Below are 14,675 nucleotides of genomic sequence, written 5' to 3' on the forward strand. Positions count from 1 at the left end.
TGCTAAGATGTTAAAGCGGGCACTACCACTGTTAAAATACAGATAATATTTGAGTGTTTTTGAATGGAGAACAATCATATTTCACTATCGCACAACAGTTGTGCGATTGTCAATTGTTTCCCAGCCAACAACTGTTTATTTCAACTAAAAATCGAGTAGTGTTCGCACCTTCATATAATTTCATAGGAATAGCGCTCTAAAGAAGCGTGAATTTAAAAAATTTCGTCCGTCTACGTTTATTCCGAGTGATGTAATGGATTTTGACGGGACTTTTAATGGAAGGAGATGTCTGAAAACATGGTTTTTTTATTCCACCCTGACGTAACAGCTAGTTAAGGCGACATCGACCTCCTTTAGCAACTAAATATTATCTGAGCCCTAGAGTCCGTCCGCATAAAAAAATAAAATGTAAGTAGCCTATGTGTTCTTCTAGACTATGCTGTGGAACTTTGAGAAATTTCATCAAGATCTGTTCAGCAGTTTAGGCTACAAACTCTAGCAAACATCTACCCATCTAAACTTTCGCATTTATAATATTAGTAAGACGTATGATTCGTTAAATAGTAGCTACGGTTTCCACAACTTTATGAATAGCGTGTACTTGGCGCGATTTTGTTCTTCATGTTTGTTACTTTATTTATTTATATCCGCAGTATAAACCTACGGTAAATGACCAATTAATTTAGAGCGGTGTTTCCTTACACCGCGTAAGTCGAAGGTGCGTTCTGGCAACGCTTGTGCCTTTTCCGTATGTATATATTTGAACATATTAGTGTTACATCAAGGAATGAACGATTTGAAAAGATCGCTTTATCAACGGAAGATTTCTAATTGCCAATCAACGTTGCAGTTCCGTCAACGAACTATGATTAATAGATACGGCACTTTTATTCAATTTTAATTATTTATTACAGTTTTATAAAATTTATAACTTCTTAACTTGTATAATGATGATATGAATGTATCGAAAATTGTCATATGAAATTGGGAAGCAGTTGGTTGGAATTCTATGCGATTTATTTTTAATAGTAGGTTTCTATTGTCTGATAATTTTTTTGTACTGCCCGGTTACGTTTTACTTAAATAAATGTTCCTTTTAAATAAAGCATTTGTATTTTAATTCGTAAATCATAATATAAAATATAAAATGATTTTCAATAATCCAATGCACGAAATTCTAAGAAATTTTTATTCATTCAGATATCAAATTACAAATGGTTATTTAAGAATTTCTTTTAAAAATATTTCCATTAATATTTTACAGAAAAAAAGACTTCATTTTAAAATACAAAATTCTTTTTCTATTCGAAATTCAAAAATTATTAGCTCAAAATATTTCGTGTTAAAAATACAATGGCATTTCAATAATAAGCTTGTAAAGACATTAAAAAAATCTTTTTACATTTTATTACTTTTAAATATTACTTAAATTTTTTCTTGAATGAAAATTAAAGAATTATTTCTTTAATTTTATTGACGTAAAAAAATAAATTCATTTTAGTTTGTAGGTTTATTAGGCGTTGTTATAATAAGGACCTACCCAAGTTCGGTAAACAAACTTTTTATCCTCTTTGTTCATTTTACAAGTATTATAAAAAATAATTTTATAGCTTTATTGATTCCGCGGGCTAGAGATATCTATACAGGAAAAGAAAAAAAATGTAAAAACTGCGGACATACATTACGATTTTACATAAGTTAGCAAAAAATAGAAAATGAATCATCATGTAAGTTAATAAAAAAATGTCACGACGCAATATGTACTCTTCCATACATCTCTTTCAGTCGTCAGATCTGAATTCACTTCCTTAGGCATATCCTCATGTTTATAACATTCCGAGAAATGAACCATTATTTTATTTAAAAGTAAAATAAAATTTAGTGTTCATTTGTTGCGGATTAGCGAAAAGATGGCGGTGCTTCCAAGAATTTTGGATTTTAAAAGCGGGCGCACACCTGTCCAAACTGTCGATTGTCGATTGTTTCGGAATAAATTCAACTGTTTACTGTTACTCCATATAAACTCATAGAAATTAAAACAAGACTAAACAGTTTTGAGATAGTTAAGTCAGAATAGTATATTTATTTTAGATAAATATAGCTAACGAGACATTTAACTATTAATAGATAGTACTTTTATAAACTATCTCTGATAAATGCCACATCCATTTTTTGTATCTCCGCCATGATGTACTCACTGCGACCCATATAGCTATGATTGCGCATTCAGTCCGCAGCAATTGTGACAGGCGTTCTATGACTTACCGCCTTTAATATAGTGACACATTACACGTGTTATCAGAAAGTACAGTCAGCATAAATATACATTTAAAAAGCTTTAGGGCCTATTCCACCAAATTGTAAATTGTCTGATAACAATCCGACTTGTCTTTTGTTGTCGAAATGTCTTTTTTTTTACCTTATATGACAGTGACGTCATTTTAAAGCTATCTGAGCCAGTCAGTGGTGGGACAGGCCCTTATAAATGTATACCTCGTTTCAATATTATCAGCACGTATCGGTTAAGCCCGATAAACGCTCAGTTTCATCTTATAGATTTATCTGACAGTTTTATCTGAACGATCCGTCTGTTCAGTTCGAGTTTAGTATGATTCCGATGTATGTTACTGAGCAATACGTGTATAAGTATTTTTAAAACAAATTTCCAATAGCCTATGTGTTCTTCCAGACTATACTCTACATAAAACATAAAGATTCGTTTAGCAGTTCAGGCTATAAATTAACAAACATCTATCTAAATTTTTATAATATTAAAGAGTGGTAGTGCCCGCTTTAACATCTTCGCACTGCAGGGCCGCCTCGCCCGGTGTAATACCACGACCACACAGGAAACAGGCGTGAAATGGAAGCAATTCCGTGTTTCGTCTGATGAGTGTGGTGCCGGAGGCCTAATTTAAGTCCCTTTTTCTTTACCACCCTTTTCTTATAAGGAGAAGATGGGAAGGGTAAGTGGATTTGACGGTGGAGGAGATGCATAGGAAGGGGAATTGTCCACTTTATGTGCGTCTCCTCCTCCGTCGTATAATGGTAGGTAAGGCATCTGCAATCGCGGATGTCTATGGGCAGCGGTCGCTCCGCCATCTTGTCGGTTTCAGGTGGCCGCTTGCTCGTTTGCCTCCTTATATTATAAAAAAAACACAGTTGAATGGGCTACGAAACAATCGACAATCGCACAACAATTGCTTTACGTGTTCGGTTAAATTCTTTACTCAGTATCTAGTTTAAAACTCAATATAAAATAATTGACTGGACGAAGCTAGGCTAAGTCGTAAGAGCCTTATTACCTGAGCTCGTGTTCCATTATACAATAAGTGCTTGAGACGAGACTATTCCAGAGATGCTATTATTTCTATCTAGGCGCACGTAACTTGAAAAGGAATATGGAATTTATTTCTCAGAATCAAACCAACCTAGTAATAAAATTCTACGAGTAATTTTAATTTATTACTTAGTTTAATTATCTATACTTAAGTTTGAGAGTAGCCCCCGTAGTAGAGAAGGTAAGGAGTAAAAGGTTAGCATGGTATGGGCATGTTATGAGGAGGGATGAATGGCATGTCATGGCATGTCATGAGGACGTTGTTTATGAGTGTGGTACACTGGTAGAGGTAGATCTAGAAAGTGATGGATTGCGTGAAAGGTGACATGATAAAAAAGGGAGTGTTGACTGAGATGACATATAATAGAGTTATCTGGAGGACAAAAACCTGTTACGCCGATCTTACCGGAGTAGGATAAGGAGGAAGATGATGATGAGATATGATTGTTAGCGTTGAATATGGTACAAAACAAATGAACGAAGTCTATACATTAAAAAACTAATAAAATTATTTTTCACAGGTTATTCAGCAGTAGAAGTCCACGGTTAGAAGGTAAACAAAACAGCATGTAGACAGCTACTATATAATCACTTATCATTTTCTTCCTTATTCTACTCTCCTAGGGTCGTTGCAACAGGGCTTTGTCATCTAAATAACTCTATCATACGTCATCTCAGTCATCACTCCCTTTTTCATGTCACCTTTCACACAATCCATCTCTTTCTAGGTCTACCTCTACCCGTGTAGTCCTCCACACTGTAATTACTTTTAAAAGACTAGCTTTCGCCTGCGATTCCGTCCGCATGGAATTAAGAAAAACAAAAGTGAGTAGCCTATGTGTTGTTCCAGACTGCCCTCTACATCTATGCCAAATTTCATCGAAATCTGTTCAGCCGTTTAGACTACAAACTAACAAACATCCATCCATCTAACCTTTTGAATTTATAATATTAGTATGATTTTAAATTTTGGTATCATGCAATACAGGGTACAGAATAAAACCGTATTTATTTAAAGTATAAGAAACTGCATTCATGTCACCGAAGCGATGTAACGGTTAAATAACAAAACACGACTTTAAGAAAAAAGTTCAATCCCGCAGGTTACCGACACGGCATAGTTAAGCGTAGAACTCTATTGTTGTGTTTAACACTAGCGGTCGCGATTTCGTCAGCACATATTCGTACAAATATTATATAATAGATCTCATCCGCGATTCCGTCCGCGTGGGATTAAAAAAACAAAAGTGAGTAGCCTATGTGTTCCAGACTATTCTCTACGTCTATGCCAAATTTCATCGAGATCTGTTTAGCCGTTTAGGCTAGAAACTCTAACAAACATCCATCCATCTAAACTTTCGCATTTATAAAAATAATATGATTTATCGACATTTACAGCTAACTTACAAAACATAACATAAACAAAAACTAATGGATAATTACAAGTTATTGTTAATTAAAATAGGTGGATGTTTGTGAGAATTTTTAGCCTTTACTGCTAAGGGGATCTCGATGAAATTTAGCATAGATGTAGAGGATAGTCTGGAAGAATAGATAGGCTAGTTGCTTTTGTTTTTTTTTTAGTTCAACGCAGACGGAGTCGGCGTACAAGTATGCTAAATGTCATCGTCATCCGTTCAGCAGTTGAGGCTACAAACTCTAACAAACATCTATCTAAACTTTCGCATTTATATTATTAAGATTTTCACAGCAGCGTAGTTCTACGTTAAGGTTATCGAACTTGCAATTTTGTCGTCTAAAATTAGGGGCATTATTTAAATCGACCTATGTCGTGTTTGTCCCCTATTAGGAAGTTTATTAAATAACTTCTGGGAACGATTTGGACCGTGTAAATGCAGGAAGTATCACAATACGTGGGGGACTTTGTTTACCAACTTAGGGCCGAGGAAATTGTTTCTATCTGTGTTATTGTTCAGTTGGCACACTTTGGTACAAGTTACTGGTATACGCCGTCGCGGAAGAAAGCAAAAGCGTTCCCGTGACCCAGCCAATGGCGAACTGAAGGACCACCGCTGGGTTTTTAGTGGGTATTCCGGCCATCTTCCATCTTTCGGCCAGCGAGCCCCACATCCCCCCCCTGGCAACGGGGGGGGATGCGTAAAGGCATTTTCCCAGCGAGAAAAAAAAAAGTTACTGGTATACAAGTTAGAGGCATGAATAACTAACTGGCATGCCAGTACCTAAAAACAAGTGAATGTTGGATTTTGTGATAGCTTCGGTTTTGCAATTTGAAGGAGGGTTAAGGGCATAAGAAGATTCACATGTCTCGCGTTTTATTGTCTTGTGAACTGGAATGCAACTAACATTCTAGTATTAGCGTAGTAGCTGTCACAAACGATGGGGACATAAAAAAAAGTGTTAAGATTGAACGTGGATGGCTACATAGGAAGAGGAAGACCGAAGTAAGTATGGATGGTTTGTGTGAAAGAGGATATGCTTAAGAAAGGAGTGGATTCAGATATGACGGCTGATAGAGATGTATGGAAGAGCATCCGTTAAGGATAAGGGCAAGTGGATGATGATGACGCCTACTCTACTTCATATCTATAAATCGCAGGCGACAGATGTTACAAAATAATCAATTTTACTAATATTATGAATGCGATAGTTTTGATGGATTGATGTTTGTTAGAGTTTGTAGCCTAAACTTCTGAACGGATTTAGATGAAATTCGGTACAGATGTAGAGCATATTCTGGATCTTATCTTTGTCACTTTTGTTTAATAACGCGGACAGAGTCGCGAGCGAAAGGTAGCTAATAAAGAACTAAAATTAGTGCTTCATACGAAACTTTTCAGTGTGTATTACAAAGGTTTAACCAACTACGAGATCAAACAAAAGTAAACAACCAAATAAAACAGTTTTGTATGAACTAAGTTGTTTTATTGAGATAGCCGTCTGAACTGTTAACTCGTATTCTCTTAATTAAATCTTTCGGGTTCGCGATGAAACTACCAAAACTTACATTATAAAGTATCTTACTAATATTATAAATACGAAAGTTTAGATGGATGTTTGTTAGAGTTTGTTGCCTTAATAACTGAACGGATCTCGACTAAATTAGTCAAAAATGTAAATCATAGAATACAACACATGGGCTACTAGTTTTTGTTTATTTAATTCCACAGAGACGGGTCGCGGGCAAAAGCTAGTATGAATTACAGCATATTATTGTTAAATTTTCAACATACGTTATATTTAAACAAATAAATTGTGGTTTAATGCAATCCACAAACGCATTCAAATACTTTCAACAAAATTGATTTTATTTAAAAATCATACTAGCTTTCGCCCGCAATTGCGTCCGCGTGGAATTAAAAATAAAGCCATTTCAGAGCTTAGGTTACAAACTCTAACAAACATCCATCCATCAATCTAAACTTTTTATTTTTTTTAGTATTATTAAAACGATTAATAAATGGCTACGTTTATTGAACGTTCAGTTTTGGTTCCTTGATAGATTGTCTATTCCTTATTTAAGCCCTTTTGCGTCCGGCGCGTCTCAATCAACGGTTACAATAGTGATTGTCTATGGCATAATACATCTTCATCCGTATTGATCATAGTTGCCATTGTTTCACGTTCCTACAGTTTATGGAGAATTAAATTAAATCAAGTAATCTGTATGATTATTAATAGGATACTAGCTTTCGCTAGCGACTTCATTCGCGTGGAATTAAAAAAAAAAACAAATGTGAGTGGCCTATGTGTTCAGACTATTCTCTACAACCATACTAAATTTCATAGAAATCCGTTCAGCAGTTTAGGCTACAAACTCTAACAAACATCCATCCATCTAAACGCATTTATAATATTAGTATGATTTATTTATTATCCAAATTGAATCCTCCATTTTGTTTTAAAATAATTAAGGTTTGGTTCATTAATGGCGGAATTCTGAAACGAATCCTAAACATGCTTCTAATGTGCTGTTTATAATTTGACAACATTTTAATGGAATTAACTATAAGCATGCCCCTTTTTTAAGATGCTTTAACGAAGTCTTTTCAGTATTTCGCAGTAGGTTTTTATTAAATAAAGTAATAAATTTACTTTTACTTCTTACATTTTTGTACAATTATAAGGTTTATCTTTCCAATGTTTGGATACTTTTTTATCTATGTTGTATAAACTATATTATAAAGTATCGAGAAATATGCAATAAAGAATGAGGGTAAAATAAAATATCGCTCGGCTCGTGCGGTGACGATAGGATGGCATTATTTCAAATAAGATTCCCACGCAACTATCTCCGTAGAGTGCCGTAGAGTTTCCGGCCACTGGTCGCGGCAAATGAGGTCAGACGGCATTTCTCTTACAGAGGGTACATTAAACCGTTTTCCACTAGCGCAAAAGCTGCACACTATCATAAGAAATATGATTCATTTGCATTGCCAACTATCGTGCATTAGTGCGGCCAAAGTTCTGCGGGTACTTGCTTAGTGGAAAAAAGGGTTATAAATGTATAACGGCCTAGAAAAAGCGTTTGCTTTGACTTCGTCGAGTGGATTTTTTAAATTCTGAAACAAGTGCTTTCCGACATTTCTGTTTTTAAAATAATTTTATGCATCAAAGTTTTTTTGTTCGTGCTTTGTTAATGCGAGTGTTTGTTGAACAGCCCTTTGAGTCAACGTTATTGCTTAATTAAACATTTGGGTTACATTACAACTTTTAAAACTTCGTTGATTGATACTAGAGTGCTTAGTTACTGGAGTTTCCTTCTCATCTAAAAAAATGATACATTAGACTTTTGTAAGCTTATTTTTTTTTATAATATAAGGTGGCAAACGAGCAAGCGGCCTGAATCCACCGAAATGGAAAGTGACCGCTGCCCATAAACATCCGCAATTGCAGATGCGTTGCCTACCCTTAATTGACGGAGGAGGAGACGCACATAAAGAGGACATTTTACCTTCCTATACGTCTCCTTCACCATCAAATCCACTTTTCCTTCCCATCCTCTCCACTTAAGAAAAGGGTGGAAAGGGAAAGGGATTAAAATTAGGCCTCCGGCACCACACTCATCAGACGAAACGCGGAATTGCTTCCACTTCACGCCTGTCTTCTGTGTGGTCGTGGTATTACTGGGGGCGTGTCGGCCCATTCGTGCTAAGATATTAAAGCGGGCACTACCACTGTTATAATGTAATGCTAACGAATAGATATTCTCTTAAACTAAAAGATCTTAGCAATGATGTATTCTCAACTAAAAGCGCGCACATCATTGACTAAGCTATCGCACAACTTTTTAATCTCGCGTTCATTTCTATGAGTTTATATGGAAGTGAGTATTCTCAATTTTTAGTTGTGCAACTAAACTGAATTGTCTGCGAAACAATCGACAATCGTACAACAGTTGTGCGATAGTTTAGTCAAAGATTCTCGCCCGCTCTAGATGTTGTAATCTACCGGTAAAGATTTGCCAGATTAATTGGCACTCTTGGCACAAACAGTAGCTATTGCGGTGCCAGATACCGCACGTTGAATGCCCCATGTCACTTCTAGATGTTTCCGGTCTCAAAATAATAGTATTAGTATGTTGTGATTGTTTTGCAACTATGTGGTTTAACTTGCCGATCAGATTTCATATTTCAATAGCAGGAACTATAAAAAAAGTACAAGAAGTATTGAATGGTATGCATTGCTACCTTATGTTGCATGGGGGGATAATATTTAAAAATATACCCTTCCTTCTAGGGGGAAGACAGGGTTATTTAAGGTTTGCTACGAAAACCCCCTCGGTAGCCAGCCTCTAGTGCAATAGAAGAGTGTTTCGGGATCTCCTATGGAAATCAAATCCATTGATGGTTATAAATTAAAAGAAATTTAAAGTCCCATTGTTAAACGACAATGTACTTTAATAACGAATAGAATTACTTCTGGTATCTTAAAATTAAGAATTGACAATGTAATTCTAACATAATAATGAAAACAATTTGGATTAAAATATAATTAACACTCTAAAGACTGGACAAACTAAACGAGGCAATAAAGAACTGTTCCGTGCTAAATAAGGCATTTTAAAAGCCTCATTACTCTTTCGAGGATAATGGGTGGCCATTTGCAGACGTTGATTGTCGTTATCAAGAGCCTGTAGATTTCTGCAATAGAAGTAAAACTGTTTATTGTAATATAAACGTTGTAACGTGTTAAATAAACAGTTGTGAGTTTGCGGTTTGAAATGTTTATTTTAGGGCTTCCAACACACACAAATATCATGTTAATTCCTGTCTTAGATTATAAAATATTGCGATACGTTCGATTCGTAAGATTAAAGATTTTACACCCATTATTATCTTACTGATATTATAAACTGGCTGTTGCTCGCGACTTCGTCCACGCGAAGTTTATAATAGCTTTACTCAGCTATTAACGTAACTTTTTAATAGTGAAATTGAAATAGGCAGAGTAGTTTTTGAGTTACTTCAATACATACAAAAATACAAATATTTTCTCTTTATATTCGATTATCTTTGTAATATTAGTATAGAAGAAATTTACAAATGATGGATGTTTGTAGCCTAAACTGCTGATCGAATCACGATGAAATTTGGCACACATGTAGAGGATATTCTGGAAGAACACATGGGCTACTTTCTTTTGTTTTTTTTATTTTGTTGCAACAATTCTGATTGTAGGAGTAATTATAGCTGTTTTTAAAGATATTTTTTATTTTGTCTTTTATTCAACTAGTTAAAAATCACGTAAGTGTATCATCATAATATTAAAATATAAACACTTAGAAAAAACTATATTGCTATGATAAAATCTTTGTAAATATATCGTATTTTCCTACTCTTTTAAGTACTGAAGCCTTGATACAGTTTTCACACTACAGGCCGATACGCTGTTAAACAAAATGGCCGCTTTCGAAGTTCATATAAATTAAAACGTTAAAAGCAACGTCGACAGGTTAACACGTAAAAAAGGTTTTAAAACTTTTTGAATGAACGTTATTGGGTGCATTTTCAGTGAGATACAGGCTTTAAAATACCCTTCAAATATTTGTTCCACCAGTAATTTTGTGGGAGAGAGGAAAAGTCGCTTTAATGCAAAGAGTAAGTGGCAATGAGTAGAAAAAAATCAGAAAGGACAAGTGAAAGAAAATGGAAATTAAATGAATATAATACAATTGGACCAAGTTTTTTTTACACTAGTCTACAGTATTCGAATTCATTTATTTTTGTAGATAACGCCTTATATTATTGAACTAGCTGTTCCCGTGTGGCTTCATCCGCATGAAATTATTAAAACACTATTTTTTACATTTGTGAAATTTTCAATTGCAAATGTCAAAATCAAAATGCACAAAACACAACCTTGGAAACCTTGCTTCCTTGATGTTGGCAGCACTTATGGTCTCTTTCCCAGATTAGGGTTTTTATCCAAAGCGTGACGTAAGTGTAGGTCTTTTATTAAACACAGAATTATTCAAAAATATGGTGTAATTGCTGACATCTTAGGCAATAAAGAAGTGTGTGTTTACGCTTTATTATACGAGTAATAGTATAGATAAGGAAACGGTGCAACTAATATGAAAAGAAGGAAATCAACGTAACGCTTCAAAGTACTTCCTAATGACGTATTTATTCCAGTTATGAATTATATTAGAGTGAGAACAGATAATAGTATTATTTGGCAAACAGCCATCGTCATTACATGTGGGGACAATCTATTTCTGTTTGGTGCAGTTGTCGATGGTAAGGACAAGGCCACGTCATGGCCGATGCACCAATGTATAGTAATATCCAAACTTTATAGCTGCTCGGAACTTTCGAATCGCTCACGTAGTATATTCGTACATATATACTTTTTTAAAATTGTACAAAAACAAGGATGTAAAATTTTATAGATATTTAAAATTTATTTAGGGGTTCATTTCACTTTTTCGGCAATTTCATGGGTTAGTTTACTAGTATAAAAATCTATGCATATTTACGGATGCAAATATCCACCTCAGGTTTCAGAATATACCTAATTACAAGGAATATATGTGGCCATGTCAGAATATGATGTATGAATAGAATGTAATATTTTAGCTGTCGTTATCTTGATATTAGCAAATCAAAAAGCATTTTTTGGCGATTATACCATCGTCAGTCATACTGAGAATAAATGTACTTATCATTAGCTGATCAGTGACCACAGATATAAAGATATTATCTTCGATATTCCAGATGTTTGTGATTTTACCTGCAGTACAACAAACACATATTCGTTCGTTGGTACTAAACAATCTTATGTTCATAGGTAACATCGAGCCACTGTTAATTTTGAATCGTATGTTAGTTTGTTGGTATTTTTTTGTATGATGTAACGTATAAGTTGATTGCTTTGAACATCACAAGCTATCAAGGTATATAGAAAATGTGTATTTTTTCCGCAATACATAAAAAAAATATGATAAAATAATGAATTGCTGTATAAACTCTGCGGCATAAATTCAGACTAAAATGCATATAACGTCGTGTATTGAATAGTAAACCACATTTAATTTACTAAAATACGTTTAAAGCTTTTTAAAATGACTATTTTTTTTAAATTCTATATTGTATTTTTTCATTGTTCTTCATGTTACGACATAACACCTATATTTCATTCATCACCAGCTCACTATACATCCCCACCGAGGGGCTCGGAGCCTACCCGAAGTTAGGGTGACTAGGCCATAGTTAACCACGCTGGCCCACTGCGGGTTGGTCGACTTCACACATATCTTTGAATTTCTCTGTCGATATGTGTAGGCATCACGATGTTTTCCTTCACCGTTAGAACGTCGGGTAAATTATGTACATATGAAAATTCGAAAAATCGAAAATCACATTGGTAAGGCGGGATTCGAACCTAAGAAAGACCTGTAGATTACAAGTCAAGTATAACATAACACCTATATACTGGGATATAATATATAACTAGCTGTTCCCGTGCGGCTTCATCCGCATGATATTATAAATTGCAAAAGTCGAAATACTAATTATCTTACTATGGCAATCTTGTTTCCTTGATGTTGGCAACAACTTATGGTCTCTTTCCCACATTAGGGTTTTTATCCAAAATATTTAACCCCTAAGTTTAATGTCGTGAAAATATATAGCCTAAAGCATGACGTAAGTGTAGGGCCTTTTATTAAAAAAGGAATTATTCAAAAATATGTTGTAATTGCTGACATCTTAGGCAACAAAGAAGTGTGTATTTACGCTTTATTATAATAGTATAGATATAACTCCTGTATACGGTGATATATTATATAATACAAGGGGATTATCTCCGTTGACCCACTTCCATTAGCAATAGTTTATTTGCTCACAATACGAATAAACGTTATTAATATTAATAATTGCTGAACGCGTAGCTCTAAGATCGTATCATACGTTGCTTACAAAGAACTATTGTATCGTATATTTTGCTTTCTTGTAGATATTTAGATTTACGAAGTAAGAAGAAACAACTGTTTATTCGCGCAACGACCGCAAGGTATATAAAACCTAATTACGTTCTCTGTTTTCTAGACTATAATCTAGATATGTGTTAAAATTCATTAAGATTCGTTAAGCCGTTTTGAAGATAATAGTAACACATACATCAAAATTTAAGCATTTAAAACACTAGTATGAAGTATGATTTCTTTATTCTTAGAGCGCGCACACCTTTCAAACTATCCCACGATTGTTCAATCTTGCTTTGATTTTGATTATATGGAGGTTACACTATTTGATTTTTAGTTGAGCAATGAAACAGTTGAGCTGCGAAACAATTGACAATCTCACAAAAGTTCTGCGATTAAACAAAGGTGTGCCCCCGCTCTTCTCAGAACATAATAGTCGAAGTCCTGTTGACGTCTGTTGTTTTATAATTTAAGTAAATTTCGCCTTTCAAATGTGAAAAAAATATGTTTCATTAGCTTTCCTGTGTAAGTAGGTAATTAGCCTATGTGTTTTTCCAGACTATCCTCTACATCTGTGCTAAATTTCATCGAAATCCGTTCAGCAGTTTAGGCTACAAACTCTAACCATCCATCTAAAATTTTACATTTATAATATTAGTAAGAAAAAGATTAAAAGTTAGCAATTTCATTTAATTAAGTAATCAAGATTTAGAAAAAACTTTAAGTTCAAGAAGCTTCGCAAATATTTGAAAATTATCTTGTCCGTTCGTAAATATTTGCAGCCATAGTCTGAGAACAAACAAAACAAGTCCATGCTAACATTTCAAGCTCTGACACTCCGTTGGTTTGCCGACATTGATAAATCTATGTAAAGTTTACCGACAACCCGACATCGGATGCTTTTTGCAGACACTGGAATAGGTAATAAATAAAATGAATGAAGGGAAAGAACTAGATTTAGTACCAATAAATCTGTCGAAAGTCGAAATTTTCAGTCGAATGACAGGCTATATTTCGTTCCAAATTCAAAAGATTAAACGACCACCATTTTGACTGATTGTACCGTCTTTTGTTTTCATCCTACAGTGTTTTGTTTGGAACATTAAGTCTGCACACATTTGACTTAACAATCGCACAACGGTTATGCGATTGTCGATTGTTTCGCAGCAAATTCAACTGTTTAGTTACACAACTAAAAAACGAGTAGAGTAACCTCCATATAAGCTTATAGGAATCAAAGCGTGACTAAACTGTTTGCGATTGGTTAGTCTAAGTACGCGCGTGCTCTAAAGATTGACAAGGAATCGTCAACAATTCGCCCACTAGGCACCAAACCGCACGTTGATAACAAGTGGACACTTAGTCATCAATCCGACGGGTTCAACTGTTCAAGGAAGAATGTAGTATCGTATCTTTCACTAATTTTATGTCTTTATCTCGTTCAATCAGAGTCCAGGCTGTGGCGATTTTGGTCGTATTTTTAATATCATTTTCGTCATTGACTCGTGCTTGCATAAACTATATTAGAATTGAAGAATTGGTTTTAAAACTAGTTTTAAAAACTTTAAGTCGAAGTACCTTGACAAATAATTCAAACAGTAACCAACATTGAAGAGACCTCATTGGCATAGTAATACCAAACTGTCACATAAAACAATCATTATGAAACGCGTGTCGAATGATGTTTGTAGTTCTTGGTAAAGCTGCAAATTAATGTGCATTGTTTGACGCTACACGACAGCGAACACAAACGTTTTGTCGGTTTTGCTGACTATATACCAAGCTGTTTTATGTTTGTTCTAGAATATTCAAAGGGATAATTGCATACAAAGGAAACATGTATACAGGGTGTGTACAAACGTATATATGTATACGGTGTCCAGTAAATAATGGATCAATCTGAAACACTTTAAAAAATGCACTAAAAAC

The 14,675-nt window shown here is 34.6% G+C and overlaps 1 protein-coding gene across 1 annotated transcript in view; it reads left to right on the forward strand.

The window, feature by feature from the left end:
• Positions 1-14,675, forward strand: part of LOC106110627 (octopamine receptor beta-2R-like) — a 70,544-nt gene that overhangs the window by 28,880 nt on the left and 26,989 nt on the right. Inside the window, exon 2 of the mRNA XM_013292511.1 lies at positions 3,862-3,893. The gene's annotated coding sequence lies outside the window, so the exon portion shown is untranslated. The remainder of the gene's footprint in view (positions 1-3,861; positions 3,894-14,675) is intronic.

Source organism: Papilio polytes, unplaced genomic scaffold (assembly GCF_000836215.1).
Source record: "Papilio polytes unplaced genomic scaffold, Ppol_1.0 DF824213.1, whole genome shotgun sequence".
NCBI lineage: Eukaryota > Metazoa > Arthropoda > Insecta > Lepidoptera > Papilionidae > Papilio > Papilio polytes.